Raw genomic sequence first — 14,509 nt, 5'->3', positions numbered from 1 at the left:
CTGAACCTCAGGTAAGGAGCTGTAAAAGAGGAAATGTTTCCACACAATAGGAAGCCCCTTCATTGGTGAAGACAGGGGTGGGGGGGAGGGGGAAACTTTGGAGTCACAGAGGAGAGCGCAGCAACAGGGGTGCAAAGGGAAAAGCGAAGAGAGTCCTGCACAGAGGATCGGTGCCGACCAGCCCTCACCAGCCCGAGAGGCTTGTCTGCTCACCTGCTGGGGCAGGTTGGGGCTGGAAGCTGAGGCTTGGGCTTCAGAGGTCAGATCCCAGGGAGTGGACTGGGGTTGGCTGCGTGAACACAGCCTGAAGGGGGCTAGTTCGCCACAGATGGCCGGGAGGGAGTCCAGGAAAAAGCCTGGACCTGCCTAACAGGCAAAAGACCATTGTTTTGGGGTGCAAGAGGAGAGGGGATTCAGAGCACCACCTAAACGAGCTCCAGAGACGGGCACAAGCCACGTCTATCAGTGCAGACACCAGAGACAGGCATGAGATGCTAAGACTGCTGCTGCAACCACCAAGAACCCTGTGTGCAAGCTCAGGTCACTATCCACACCTCCCCTCCTGGGAGCCTGTGCTGCCCACCACTGCAGGACAACTTCCCCGGGAGAACACAAGGCGCACCTTAGGCTGCTGCAACGTCATGCCGGCCTCTGCAGCTGGAGGCTCACCCTGCATTCCATACCCCTCCTTCCCCCCGGCCTGAGTGAACCAGAGCCCCCTAATCAGATGCTGCTTTAACCCCATCCTGTCTGGGTGGGTAACAGATGCCCTCAGGCGACATACATGCAAAGGCAGGGCCAAATCCAAAGGTGAACCCCAGGAGCTATGCGAACAAAGAAGAGAAAGGGAAATTTCCCCCAGCAGCCTCAAGAGCAGAGGATTAAATCTCCACAATCAACTTGATGTACCCTGCATCTGTGGAACACCTGAATAGATAACGAATCATCCCAAAATTTAGGCAGTGGACTTTGGGAGCAACTGTAGACTTGGAGTTTGCTGTATGCACCTGACTGGTTTCTGGTTTTATGTTTACCTTAGTTTAATATTTAGAGTTTATTATCATCGGTAGATTTGTTTATTGATTTGGTTGCTCTCTTCCTTTTTTAAAATATATAGAAATTTTTTTTTTTCTTTTTCTCTTTTTGTGAGTGTGTATGTATATGCTTCTTTGTGTGATTTTCTCTGTATAGCTTTGCTTTTACCATTTGCCCTAGGGTTCTGTCTCTCCGTTTTTTTGTTTTTTGCTTTTTGTTTTCTTAGTATAGTTTTTAGCACTTGTTATCATTGGTGGATTTGTTTTTGGTTTGGTTGCTCTCTTCTTTCTTTCTTTCTTTTTTTAATTACTTTACAATATTTTATTTTTAATAATTCATTTAAATTTTCTATTTTAATTATTTATTTATTTATTTTCGTTCTTTCTTTCTTTTATTCTCCTTTTCTTCTGAGCTGTGTAGATGACAGGGTCTTGGTGCTCTGGCCGGGTGTCAGGCCTGTGTCTCTGAGGTGGGAGGGCTGAGTTCAGGACATTGGTCCACCAGAGACCTCCCGGCCCCACATAATATCAAAAGGCGAAAACTCTCCCAGAGATCTCCATCTCAAAGCTAAGACCAAGCTCCACTTAACAACCAGTAAACTACAGTGCTGGACACCCTATGCCAAACAACTAGCAAGACAGGAACACAACCCCACCCCTTAGCAGAGAGGCTGCCTAAAATCATAATAAGGTCACAGACACCCCAAAACACACCACCAGTGGGACATGGTCCTACCCACCAGAAAGACAAGATCCAGCCTCATCCACCAGAACACAGGCACCAGTCCCCTCCAGCGGGAAGCCTACACAACCCACTGAACCAATATTAGCCACTGGGGGCAGACACCAAAAATAAAATGGTAACTACGAACCTGCAGCCTGTGAAAAGGAGACCCCAAACACAATAAGGTAAGCAAAATTAAAAGAGAAACACACATCAGATGAAGGAGCAATGTAAAAACCCACCCGACCAAACAAATGAAGAGGAAATAGGCAGTCTACCTGAAAAAGAATTCAGAGTAATGATAGTAAAAATGATCCAAAATCTCAAAAATAGAATGGAGAAACTACAAGAAACATTTAACAAGGACCTAGAACAACTAAAGAGCAAACAATGATGTACAACACAATAAATTAAATTAAAAATTCTCTAGAAGGAATCAGTAGCAGAATAACTGAGGCAGAAGAACGGATAAGTGACCTGGAAGATAAAAGAGTGGAAATAACTACCACAGAGCAGAATAAAGACAAAGAATGAAAAGAATTGAGGACAGACTCAGAGACCTCTGGGACAACATTAAACACACAAACATTCAAATTATAGGGGTCCCAGAAGAAAAGAAAAAGAAAGGGACTGAGAAATTATTTGAAGAGATTATACTTGGAACACTTCCCTAATATGGGAAAGGAAATACTCAATCAAGTCCAGGAAGCGCAGAGAGTCCCATACAGGATAAATCCAAGGAGAAACATGCCAAGACATATATTAATCAAACTATCAAAAATTAAAAACAAAGAAAATATATTAAAACCAGCAAGGGAAAAGCAACAAATAACATACAAGTGAATCCCCATAAGGTTAACAGCTGAACTTTCAGCAGAAACTCTGCAAGCCAGAAGGGAGTGGCAGGACATATTTAAAGTGATGAAAGGGAAAAATCTACAAACAAGTTTATTCTACCCAGCAAGGGTCTCTTTCAGATTCAATGGAGAAATTAAAACCTTAACAGATGAGCAAAAGCTAAGAGAATTCAGCACCACAAAACCAGCTTTAGAACAAATGCTAAAGGAACTTCTCTAGGCAAGACACACAGGAGAAGGAAAAGACCTACAATAACAAACCCAAAACAATTAAGAAAATGGTAATAGGAACATACATATTGACAATTACCTTAAATGTAAATGGATTAAATGCTCCAACCAAATGATATATACTGGCTGAATGGATACAAAAACAAGACCCATATATATGCTATCTACAAGAGACGCACTTCAGACCTAAGGACACATACAGACTGAAAGTGAGGGGATGGAAAAAGATATTCCATGCAAATAGAAATCAAAAGAAAGCTGGAGTAGCAATTCTCATATCACACAAAATACACTTTAAAATAAAGACTATTACAAGAGACAAAGAAGGACACTACAGAATGATCAAGATATCAATCCAAGAAGAAGATATAACAATTGTAAATATTTATGTACCCAACATAGGAACATCTCAATATATAAAGCAAATGCTAACAGACATAAAAGGGGAAATGGACAGTAACACAATCATAGTAGGGGACTTTAACACCCCACTTTCACCAATGGGCAGATCATCCAAAATAAAAATAAATAAGGCAACACAAGCTTTAAATAATACATAACACTAGATGGATTTAATTGATATTTATAGGACATTCCATCCAAAAACAACAGAATACACTTCTCAAGTGCTCATGGAACATTCTCCAGGATAGATCATATCTTCGGTCACAAATCAAACCTCGGTAAATTTTCTTAAACTGAAATCATATCAAGTTTCTTTTCCAACCACAATGCTATGAGACTAGATATCAATTACAGGAAGAAATCTGTAAAAAATACAAACACATGGAGGCTAAACAGTACACTACTAAATAACCAAGAGATCACTGAAGAAATCAAAGAGGAAATCAGAAAGTACCTAGAAACAAATGACAATGAAAACACGATGACCCAAAACCTATGGATGCAGCAAAAGCAGTTCTAAGAGGGAAGTTTATAGCAATACAATCTTACCCAAGAAGCAAGAAAAATCTCAAAAAAACAATGCAACCTTACACCTAAAGCAATCAGAGAAAGAAGAAAAAAAAAACCCAAAGTTAGCAGAAGGAAAGAAATCATAAAGATCAGATCAGAAATAAATGAAAAAGAAATGAAGGAAACAATAGCAAAGATCAATAAAACTAAAAGGTGCTTCTTTGAAAAGATAAACAAAATTGATAAACCGTTAGCCAGACTCATCAAGAAAAAAAGGGAGAAGACTCAAATCAATAGAATTAGAAATGAAAAAGGAGAAGTAACAACTGACACTGCAGAAGTACAAGGATCATGAGAGATTACTACAAACAACCATATGCCACTAAAATGGACAACCTGGAAAAAATGGACAAATTCTTAGAAAAGCACAACTTTCTGAGACTGAAACAGGAAGAAATAGAAAATAAAAATAGACCAATCACAAGCACTGAAATTAAAACTGTGATTAAACATATTCCAACAAACAACAGCCCAGGACTGAATGGCTTCACAGGTGAATTCTATCAACATTTAGAGAAGAATTGACACCTATCCTTCTCAAACTCACCAAAAACATAGCAGAGGGAGGAACACTCCAAAGCTCATTCTACGAGGCCACCATCACCCTGATACCAAAACCAGACAAAGATGTCACAAACAAAGAAAACTACAGGCCAATATCACTGATGAACATAGATACAAAAATCCTCAACAAAATACTAGCAAACAGAATCCAACAGCACACTAAAAGGATCATACACCATGATCAAGTGGGGTTTATCCCAGGAATGCAAGGATTCTTCAATATATGCATATCAATCAATGTGATAAAACATATTAACAAATTGAAGGAGAAAAACCATATGATCATATCAATAGATGCAGAAAAAGCTTTCAACAAAACTTAACACCCATTTAGGATAAAAACTCTCCAGAAAGTAGGCACAGAGGGAACGTACCTCAACATAATAAAGGCCATATATGACAAACCCACAGCGAATATTGTTCTCAATGTTGAAAAACTGAAACCTTTTCCTCTAAGATCAGTAACAAGACAAGGTTTTCCACTCTCACCACTATTATTCAACATAGTTTTGGAAGTTTTAGCCACAGCAATCAGAGGAGATAATGAAATAAAAGGAATCCAAATCGGAAAAGAAGAAGTAAAGCTGTCACTGTTTGCAGATGACAAGATAGTATACATAGAGAACCCTAAAGATGCTACCAGAAAACTACTAGAGCTAAACAATGAATTTGGTGAAGCAGCAAGACACAAAATTAATGCACAGATCTCTTGCATTCCTATACACTAATGATGAAAAATCTGAAAGAGAAATTATGGAAACACTCCCATTTTCCATTGCAACAAAAAGAATAAAAGACCTAGGAATAAACCTACCTGAGAGAAAAGACCTTATGCAGAAAACTATAAGACACTGATGAAAGAAATTAAAGATGATACAAACAGATGGAGAGATATACCATGTTCTTGGACTGGAAGAATCAACACTGTGAAAAGGACTATACTACCCAAAGCAATCTGCAGATTCAATGCAATCTCCATCAAATTACCAATGGCATTTTTCACAGAACTAGAACAAAATATTTCACAGTTTTTATAGAAACACAAAAGACCCTGAATAGCCAAAGCAATCTTGAGAAAGAAACACGGAGCTGAAGCAATCAGGCTCCCTGACTTCAGACTATACTACAAAGCTACAGGAATCAAGACAGTGTGGTACTGGCACAAAAACAGAAATATAGATCAATGGAACAGGAGAGAAAGCCCAGAGATAAACCCATGCACCTATGGTCACCTTATTTTTGATAAAGGAGACAAGAATATACAATGGAGAAGAGACAGCCTCTTCAGTAAGTGGTGCTGGGAAAACTGGACAGCTACATGTAAAAGAATGAAATTAGAACGCTCCCTAACACCATACACAAAAATAAACTCAAAATGTATTAAAGACCTAAATGTAAGGCCAGACACTATAAAACTCGTAGAGGAAAACATAGGCAGAATACTCTATGACATAAATCACAGCAAGATCTTTTTTGACCCACCTCCTAGAGAAATGGAAATAAAAACAAAAGTAAACAAATGGGACCTAATGAAAATTAAAAGCTTTAGTACAGCAAAGGAAACCATAAACAAGTCGAAAAGATAACCCTCAGAATGGGAGAAAATATTCGCAAATGAAGCAACTGACAAAGGATTAATCTCCAAAATTTACAAGCAGCTCATGAAGCTCAATATCAAAAAAACAAACAACCCAATCCAAAAATGGGCAGAGGACCAAAGAAGATATACAGATTACCAAATACACATGAAAGGATGCTCAACATCACTAGTCATTAGAGAAATGCAAATCAAAACTACAATGAGGCACCACCTCACACCGTTCAGAATGGCCATCATCAAAAAATCTACAAACAATAAATGCTGGAGAGGATTTGGAGAAAAGTGAACCCTCTTGCAATTTTGGTGGGTATGTAAATTGATGGAGAACAGTATGGAGCTTCCTTACAAAACTAAAAATTGAACTACCATATGGCCCAGCAATCCCACTACTGGGCACATACCCTGAGAAAACCATAATTTAAAAAGAGTCATGGGGCTTCCCTAGTGGCACAGTGGTTGAGAGTCTGCCTGCCAATGCAGGGGACATGGGTTCGTGCCCCGGTCCGGGAAGATCCCACATGCCGCAGAGCAGCTAGGTCCGTGAGCCATGGCCGCTGAGCCTGCACATCCAGAGCCTGTGCTCCACAATGGGAGAGTCCACAACAGTGAGAGGCCCACATACCGCAAAAAAAAAAGAGTCATGTACCACAATGTTCCTTGCAGCTCTATTTACAATAGCCAGGACATGGAAGCAACCTAAGTGTCCATCAACAGATGAATGGATAAAGATGTGGAACAAATATACAATGGAATATTACTCAGCCATAAAAAGAAATGAAATTGAGTTATTTGTAATGACGTGGATGGACCTAGTGTCTGTCATACAGAGTGAAGTAAGTCAGAAAGGGAAAAGCAAATACTGTATACTAACACATATACACATATATATGGAATGTTAAAAAAAAAAAAGGTTCTGAAGAACCTAGGGGAGGGACAGGAATAAAGACGCAGATGTAGAGAATGGACTTGAGGACACGGGGAGGGGGAAGGGTAAGCTGGGACAAAGTGAAAGAGTGGCATGGAAATATATACACTACCAAATGTAAAATAGATAGCTAGTGGAAAGTAGCCGCATAGCACAGGGAGATCAGCTCGGTGCTTTGTGACCACATAGAGGGGTGGGATAGGGAGGGTGGGAGGGAGACCAAGAGGGAGGAGATATGGGGATATATGTATATGTATATGTATAGCTGATTCACTTTATTATAAAGCTGAAACTAACACACCATTGTAAAGCAATTATACTCCAATAAAGATGTTAAAAAAATAAAAATTTTAAAATGGAACAGCTTACTTTGAAATCATCCAAAAAATGAATTGCTGAATGGATAGAGGAGTGAATGGATAGAAATATGATAGAGCAAGTTAGTAAAATGTTAATTGTAGAACCTATGTGGTAAGTATATGGATATTCACTATACAAGTCTTTCAACTTTTAAGTAGTTTTTTTACAGTAAAATATTGGGAAATAAACCCCCCCAAAAGGCAACAACAGTGTTGTTAGAAGAGTTGGATCAGATATAGAGCTCTCTGCAATGCTCATGGTAAGTGCTTGTCATATTTTAGAAATGATTATTTACCGTACAGGTAGAAGATAGGACAAGATGATAGATCCCTTCAGCTCGTACAATCTGTGAGTAAGAGCTGTGCTAGGTGAGCCAGAGACATGACATGCATGAGCAGAGTGAGAAGCCAGGCCACATGGCATAGAGACCAGATGGACAGGGAGGAGCCAGGATGTAGTCACAGAAGTATGAGAAACCAGGAGGTATGCACAAATGAAAGGTGCAAGACCCTATGCAGGGAATGGCTAACATGGGGAGGATCTTGAAAATAAAGGCAAATGGCCATTATTACATGCTAAATTAATGTGTTTCTCAACTATCCCTTTGGTAGGAGACATGCATCAGATTTAGAGTCAACCCTGAGTTCAAATTCTGTCTCTGCCAACTAGGTATGTGACAACAGGAGATATTCATTCAAGCATCTTCTAGACCACTTTTATTAGGAATACCTAACACAATACAAGAGTGAGCCCACAGCAACTACTCTCCTGCTATGACCTTGGGCCATCAGATCCTTTCTCTTGAGAGTTTGAACCAAAAGACACACTTTTGGGAATGTGTCATATTAACTGAAGAGCAATGGGAAAAAGATTGTGAATGCCTGCAACTGAGTTCTCCAGAGATGACCTGGTTCCCATCCTTCCTGGGATCTAGTTCCTTGATCTATGAGAAGCCCCATTATCCTTCCAATAAATTTCACTTTCTGTTTAAGCAAGCTAAAGTTGGCTTTTATTATGTATGAGGAAAAATATATATTTACTAATACAATTAGCTTTCTAATAATATGAGTTTATTTATATTTCCAGGCCTTGGTTTCCTCATCTCTAAACAACAACAACAAAAACCCCTCGTCTCTCAGTGACTGACTGAAAAATTTTAAAAGACTAGGTGTAACAACTCCACAGTACAGAGTAAATATCCAATAAACATTATTTAAATTGCGTCTGAGTTTCACAATCACTAAATCTTTCTGAGTAAGTACTCAGAGACACCTTGTTTAGGTGGAGGATGTGTTGGTCATGCAAAAAGAGACTGATGCTGGCAGTCAAGAAGGAAGGAGTTGACTGAGTTTGAAATTTGGTTTTAAAAGAAACTTCTGATTGAAATTTTTAAAAAATTAATCAGTTACATATTAATGTTTTGACTGGAGTTTCTGTTGGGTTTCTTCATTGTGCTGCTGATGATTCAAAAGGGAAAAATGTACAAAGCAACAGGAAGCAAAAGCTGGATGCACAGATAACATGTATTTCTTAATCTCAGAAAGACTGGTCAGAATTTACCTGGCAGTAGACAAGATATTAAAGTACTTTTTAGGGCTTCCCTGGTGGCGCAGTGGTTGAGAGCCCGCCTGCCGATGCAGGGGACATGGGTTCGTGCCCCGGTCCGGGAAGATCCCACATGCCGCAGAGCGGCTGGGCCCGTGAACCATGGCCGCCGACCCTGCGCGTCCGGAGCCTGTGCTCTGCAACGGGAGAGGCCACAGCAGTGAGAGGCCCGCGTACCGAAAACAAAACAAAAACAAAAAGTACTTTTTATTTGGATTATTCTGTGACTACTGAGGACTTCTATCACCCAAATTGAGTGGTAGGTGGAAGGAGGGTACAAGAAAAGATCTAAGATCTGAATTATTTACCCAGAAGTATCACAGTTGCGAAAAAGAATACGTTTTTCTGAAATTCAAAATGAGAGGCAAAGGTTAGCTGCTTAGTTAGAGATGTCAATTAGCCCCTAGCAGTTATTGTCTTTCAATCTTGCTTTGTTTATTGATTCTCCTAAATCCAAATAGTTATCTTAAAAATAAGATAACTTTTTATTTAAAAAATCTCAAGTGGGTAAGTTTTGAGCTTTATTTGGTTATTAGATCTTAACCATGTGGTTTTCAAATTGTGGTCCCTGGACCAGCAGCATCAGCATCATCTGGGAATCTGTTAGAAATGCAAATCCTCAGACCCCAACCCAGAAGCAATGAATCAGAAACTCTAGGAGTGGGGATCAGCAATCTGCGTGTTGATATAGGGTCTTAAAGGAAATAGTCAACCTTCTTAGGGTTTGCCTTGGATCTTCAATATTAATGGTAATTGGTAAAGTAGTCATTCTTACTCTGACTATACTTAAGGTTAGTCCTATCGATAAGACTGTTTGGTGGCTATTTATATCACACTTATATTTCCCTCTGTCCAAATGTGTACTACTTTCTACTGCCCCAAAGTATAAAAACAGCAAGCAGAATGGAAGAATGACAGGGCAGGCCAAGAAGAATACAGAAGGAGGGAATTGATAAAAATATGGCAACTTTAATTTGGGTGATAAAAGAGATATCTAAAGTTTACATGATAGTGAGGACTTAATGGAAAAAGAAATGTCTCATCCATTGTTTGCTTCTTTCTGCCATTCTTCCTTTCCCTTGAGCCCTTCTCCCCTAATTTAACCAACTCTGCCACCACCTCTCTCACTCTGCATATGCCTTAGAGCTATTTCTGAATAGCCTGAATTACAAAGAGAGAGGAGAAGACAAAAAAGGGAAGAAGTCACAATATGTCAACTGAACACAACTATCAACCTCACAGTCTCTAATCTTCCTAGAAGCAGACTTGATTCTACTATTGAAACAGACAATGTTTACGATCGTTTCTACCCTGTAACATCAAGATCCCATTCTCAGAGGCAGTTTAATGTGGGGAACAAAGTTTCAGAACAAAGACTCTGGAGCACACAGCCCAACCCCAGCTCCACCACTTCACAGCTAAATGAAGTTGGACATGTTATTCCACCTCTCTAAGTATGAGTTAGCCCATCTCTAAGACGAAGAGAATAAAGTATCTCTCTTATAGTATTCTTAATGCAGATTAAATGAGATTATCCATGTAAAGCATTTAGAACTGTGTCTGGCACATAATAAGGGATGGATTAATGTGAGCTATTAGGATCAGTACTAAGTTGTCTCTAAAACACTTCTCAGCCTTCAGCAGCATCTTGAGCATTTCCAGACATAGCAACAAGGCAGTGAGAAACCAGGAGGGATAAAGGTAAATGTGTGAGGGAGGCTAATTTGGAAGGGGGTGGAAAAGCAGCTAGCAACACAGCAGTTCATCTATCTACTAAAATACTTTGTTGTAAGGTCTTTCTGTTCAAGGCCCCAAGACTTGTGTTTGATTTACAACAGTCGTTCTCAACAGGTGTTTGGGGGGGTACTTTGTCCCCCAAGGAGATACTGGTAATATCTGGAGATATTTTTGGTTATCACAACAGGGAGTTGCTACTGGCATCTAATTGGTGCCAGAGATGCTGCTAAACATCCTACTATGGACAAGCTAGGCCCTCACAACAAAAAATTATCTAGCCCAAAACATTAATGGTACAAGAAGTTTGAGAAACCCTGAATTACAAAGTTGTTTGAAGTTACCTTAAGAAGCCTTGACAGATTTTTTTTTAAATTTTCAAAAAGGCAATAGTATGGAAGATTTTGGCATTTGATGGGAGGTGAGAATGGGTGACCTATAAGACCTTTTCAACTCTAAGGCTTGATGTGTGCAGTTAATGCTCAACCACAAAACTAAGTCAATAGTGCATTTTCACCCTTTTCCCTTTGCCTGATTCCTTTCCCTGAAGACAAACTGAATTTTTTTTTAAAAGACAGTTAGATATTGAAAGGTAATCATAAGACATTAGGATAAAATTTTCTCACTAAAACAAAGAACATCAATGATAATCAGATAATTTTAGAGCTAGAAAAAAACTTGGATATGATTTAGCAAATAGATTCTAGTTGAAATCTTCCATTTCACAGATGAAGAAACTGAGATTTAGAAAGGCCGAGAGGCTTGATCTAGGTTACATAATACTACAACCATCGGAAGGTCCAGATTCTTCCAAAGAACTTATTTATTACTCACTGATAATATCAAGGGACTTCTCTATGTGCCTTTATTTTGCATTTTTCAATGATCACAGTCTGTATCTGTTCCGATCTCTGGAAATCCCTGAATATGGGTCTCACCTGATTAGGTGCTGGAAGTGGGAATGAAAAACAAACAAACAAAAAAATTAGGTTCAAGAGATATTGAGCAAAAATGGATAAGACCCGCCTATTGATTAAGCTGTGGTCGCTACTGATAAAGAAAAAGGAGAAATAGAGGTGACTTCAGTTCCCAGCCAGGGTGACTTGGAGGATGGTGGTGGTTCAGTAATAGATAGGATAGTCAGGAGGTGGTCTGGGTAGCAGGTATTTATGCTGGGTTTCAGGTGCTGTTCTTCAGTCTGTGAAGTTAGGCAAAGAGATGAAGGGATGAACAGTGTCAGGGAGGTCCAGGAGAACTCGAGTGGAAGAAAACACATTCAGTTTGGAGGTTACAAGGCCACTGTGGCCCTTAGAAGGAGCAGCTTCAGGAGTGAAATCCAGATAACTCAGAGGAACCAAGAGCATCACTGTCCTCTGAGCCCTAGGACCTCTGTCTGCTCAACATGTGCTGAACTGAAAACTCCCTGAAGCTCCTGCTAGCCTGATGTGCTACAGTTCTCCTGGAGTTTAAATGACGACCCACTGAACTGTACAATAATAATTATAACAAAGACATTTCCCAAAACACAGGAGTGACTGTAGGCTAAGTAAGGGTGGCATGGAAAAAATAAACGTAAGACGGAAAAATGACTCGAGAATGATGCAAATCCTCTTTACTTTATACTAATTTTTTCCGTACTCATCATTTCTTGAGAGCTGCTTCTCAGAGCTCCATGAGTCTCATCCCATGTCCTGACTTCTTCCTTGTTTCTAGGGAACTTTATCCATCACCAGTGTCCTTTCCCTTCATCATCTGGGCTCACCAGCAGCACGCAGCAACTTCTCCTCCCTCATCACCGATGCTGAAGTTCCACACAGGGGACTAGGCAATCACCACCCACCACCTCCAGGGTCACCCACAGCTTTTGACCTGGGGACTCCATCCCAGCAATATTAAGACAGGAGAGCAAACTAGCCTCAGTGTCCTTCCATCAAAAGCCACCATTTGGTTCATGCCAAACCTGTACCCTAAGAAACATTTTTAATGAACCAATGGGAAGTCAAGCCAACGTTTTCTAAGAAGACAAGCTCATGCCATGACTTCTCCACCTCTGCCAGCCATCACTTCCCTGTATCAAAAGCCACTTCTTCCAAAGGCAACTAAGAGCACAGTGCCACACACTGGGTAGCAAGCTGAGAAGAAAGGCATCTTAAATTGTGATTGGGATTCTGTGAAAGACAACTGCAGGAAGTTAGCCCTGGCAGACACAACGAACGCTTCATGCAGCACAGCGTGCCCACACACTCACGGTCACTTACACACACAGCCAGGTATACACTCCGGGTACGCATATCTTGTCTCCCTCACTCTCTCTCTCTCTCTCTCTCTCTCTCTCTCTCTCACACACACACACACACACACACAAACACACACAGAGTTAGAGTACACTCTCTCCGTTACACATCCAGGACCATCCATACTGTCCACACATGTACCCTGTCTCTCTCTGTCTCTCTGTCTCTCTGTCTCTGTCTCTGTCTCTCTCTCTCTCTCTCTCTCACACACACACACACACACACACGGTTATATACGCACAGCCTATGTTATGTCTCTCTCTCACACACACACCCTTTACACACACTACCTCACAGAGCCAGCGAACACACAAGCAGTTTCACAAGTACTTACGTACACAAGTGTAAGGCACTAGCCCCAACCCTAGTGGTCCCACGCCGGAGGCATGTCCTACACGACCAGCCAGCCCACCTACAGCCTGAGCCGCCACGCAGCCCATCCCTGAGGTAAAGCCGGGTCCCATAAGTCCAGAGCCCCCAGCGGCGTCGCCGTGGCGCCGCCCCGCCCCCGCCGCGTCCCCGCAAACACGTGGGCTCGTAGGGTCGTGACCCCTGCGCCCCAGCCGCACCTACCCTCCGCCTGAGGCGAGGGAGCGAGGCGCCCTGGCGGACCGGACCCGCCACCCCTCGCCGCGGAGCCGAGCTTCTGCCGCGTCGCTCCCAGCCGCTGCCTGCGCCCTCCCCGCCGCCCCCTCGGGTGCGGGCTTCAGCCCCCGCGCTGGGAGGCTGGCGAGCGCGAGGCGCGGGCCCGCCCGGAGCTGCGGGCGGAGGGACCCCAGCGCAGGCTCACCTGGGCGGGCCGAGCATCGTCCTCCTCCCGGCCGGCCGAGACTGGCTCCGCAGGCTCAGCAGCCCCCAGCCCGCGTGGTCCTCGCGGCCGCCCCCTGCGGATGCCGGGGGTGGCTGTGGCGCGGCCGGGCGCGCAAGGCAGTGGGCGCAGGGGTGACGGAGGGACCTCACCCCTCGGGGCGGGCCAGCGGGGCGCCTTCCCCGGTGAGCGCTGCCCAACAGAGGAAGCTAGCCCTGGGCTCACTGCTGGCTCCTGGGTAACCCTGGGCAAGTTGGTTAACCTCTCTGAGTACCCATTCCTCTACTGAAAGATAATAAACGTGAAAACGGAAAGTGCCTGTGGTGTCCGTGCTAAGGGAAATCTACAGCCTACTTCCTTCTCATGCCTCTGACTCTGCCTGGGCACAGTTAGTTTGGGAGCAGGGTTCAGAGTGAGATCCGTAGTCCCTTAGATACAAGGCTTCCAGGTTTTCCAGGTTTAGTGTTTCAATCGACTGGTCTTCCTAAGTGATCCTGCCAATACTTGTTTTGCTTCCCCCATCTGCAGAAAGCCTATTCTCCCACCTTTTTCCACTTGTGACCTTGAGCATGTGGTTAGAATAAAGCCCAGACCCACTGCTCCCATCTGTAAAACGGGGACCATAAACTCCCAGTTGTGTTGAGACTTAACAAAGCTCCTGCCTGTGTGTCACTAGTGCGTTGTAATATCTGTGAAAACTGTGAAAGAATGAAAAACATTTTTCCTCAACACATCTTTCCAAGGCGTCAGATTCCAGGGACAAAACAATTAAAGAGTGAAGCCATTTGGGGAAGGGAA

At 42.2% G+C, this 14,509-nt stretch overlaps 1 protein-coding gene across 8 annotated transcripts in view; it reads right to left on the bottom strand.

Moving 5' to 3' along the window:
* HTR4 (5-hydroxytryptamine receptor 4) overlaps positions 1 to 14,509 on the bottom strand; it is a 211,706-nt gene that overhangs the window by 187,339 nt on the left and 9,858 nt on the right. For 2 of the 8 annotated variants that reach the window (XR_010840319.1, XM_067032130.1), the window contains exon 1: positions 13,238 to 13,296. The exons of 1 other annotated variant lie outside the window; for it this stretch is intronic. The gene's annotated coding sequence lies outside the window, so the exon portion shown is untranslated. Of the gene's footprint in view, positions 1 to 13,237; positions 13,397 to 13,472; positions 13,535 to 13,693; positions 13,802 to 14,509 lie in introns of those variants that run through there. 5 more of the 8 variants (XR_010840320.1, XR_010840321.1, XR_010840326.1 and 2 more) reach the window with 5 other exon arrangements.

The sequence above is a fragment of the Kogia breviceps genome, chromosome 4 (assembly GCF_026419965.1).
Source record: "Kogia breviceps isolate mKogBre1 chromosome 4, mKogBre1 haplotype 1, whole genome shotgun sequence".
In the NCBI taxonomy this organism is placed as follows: Eukaryota; Metazoa; Chordata; class Mammalia; order Artiodactyla; family Physeteridae; genus Kogia; species Kogia breviceps.
The sequence above is the reverse complement of the archived record's forward strand: the minus strand, read 5'-3'. Positions and strand labels throughout refer to the sequence as shown.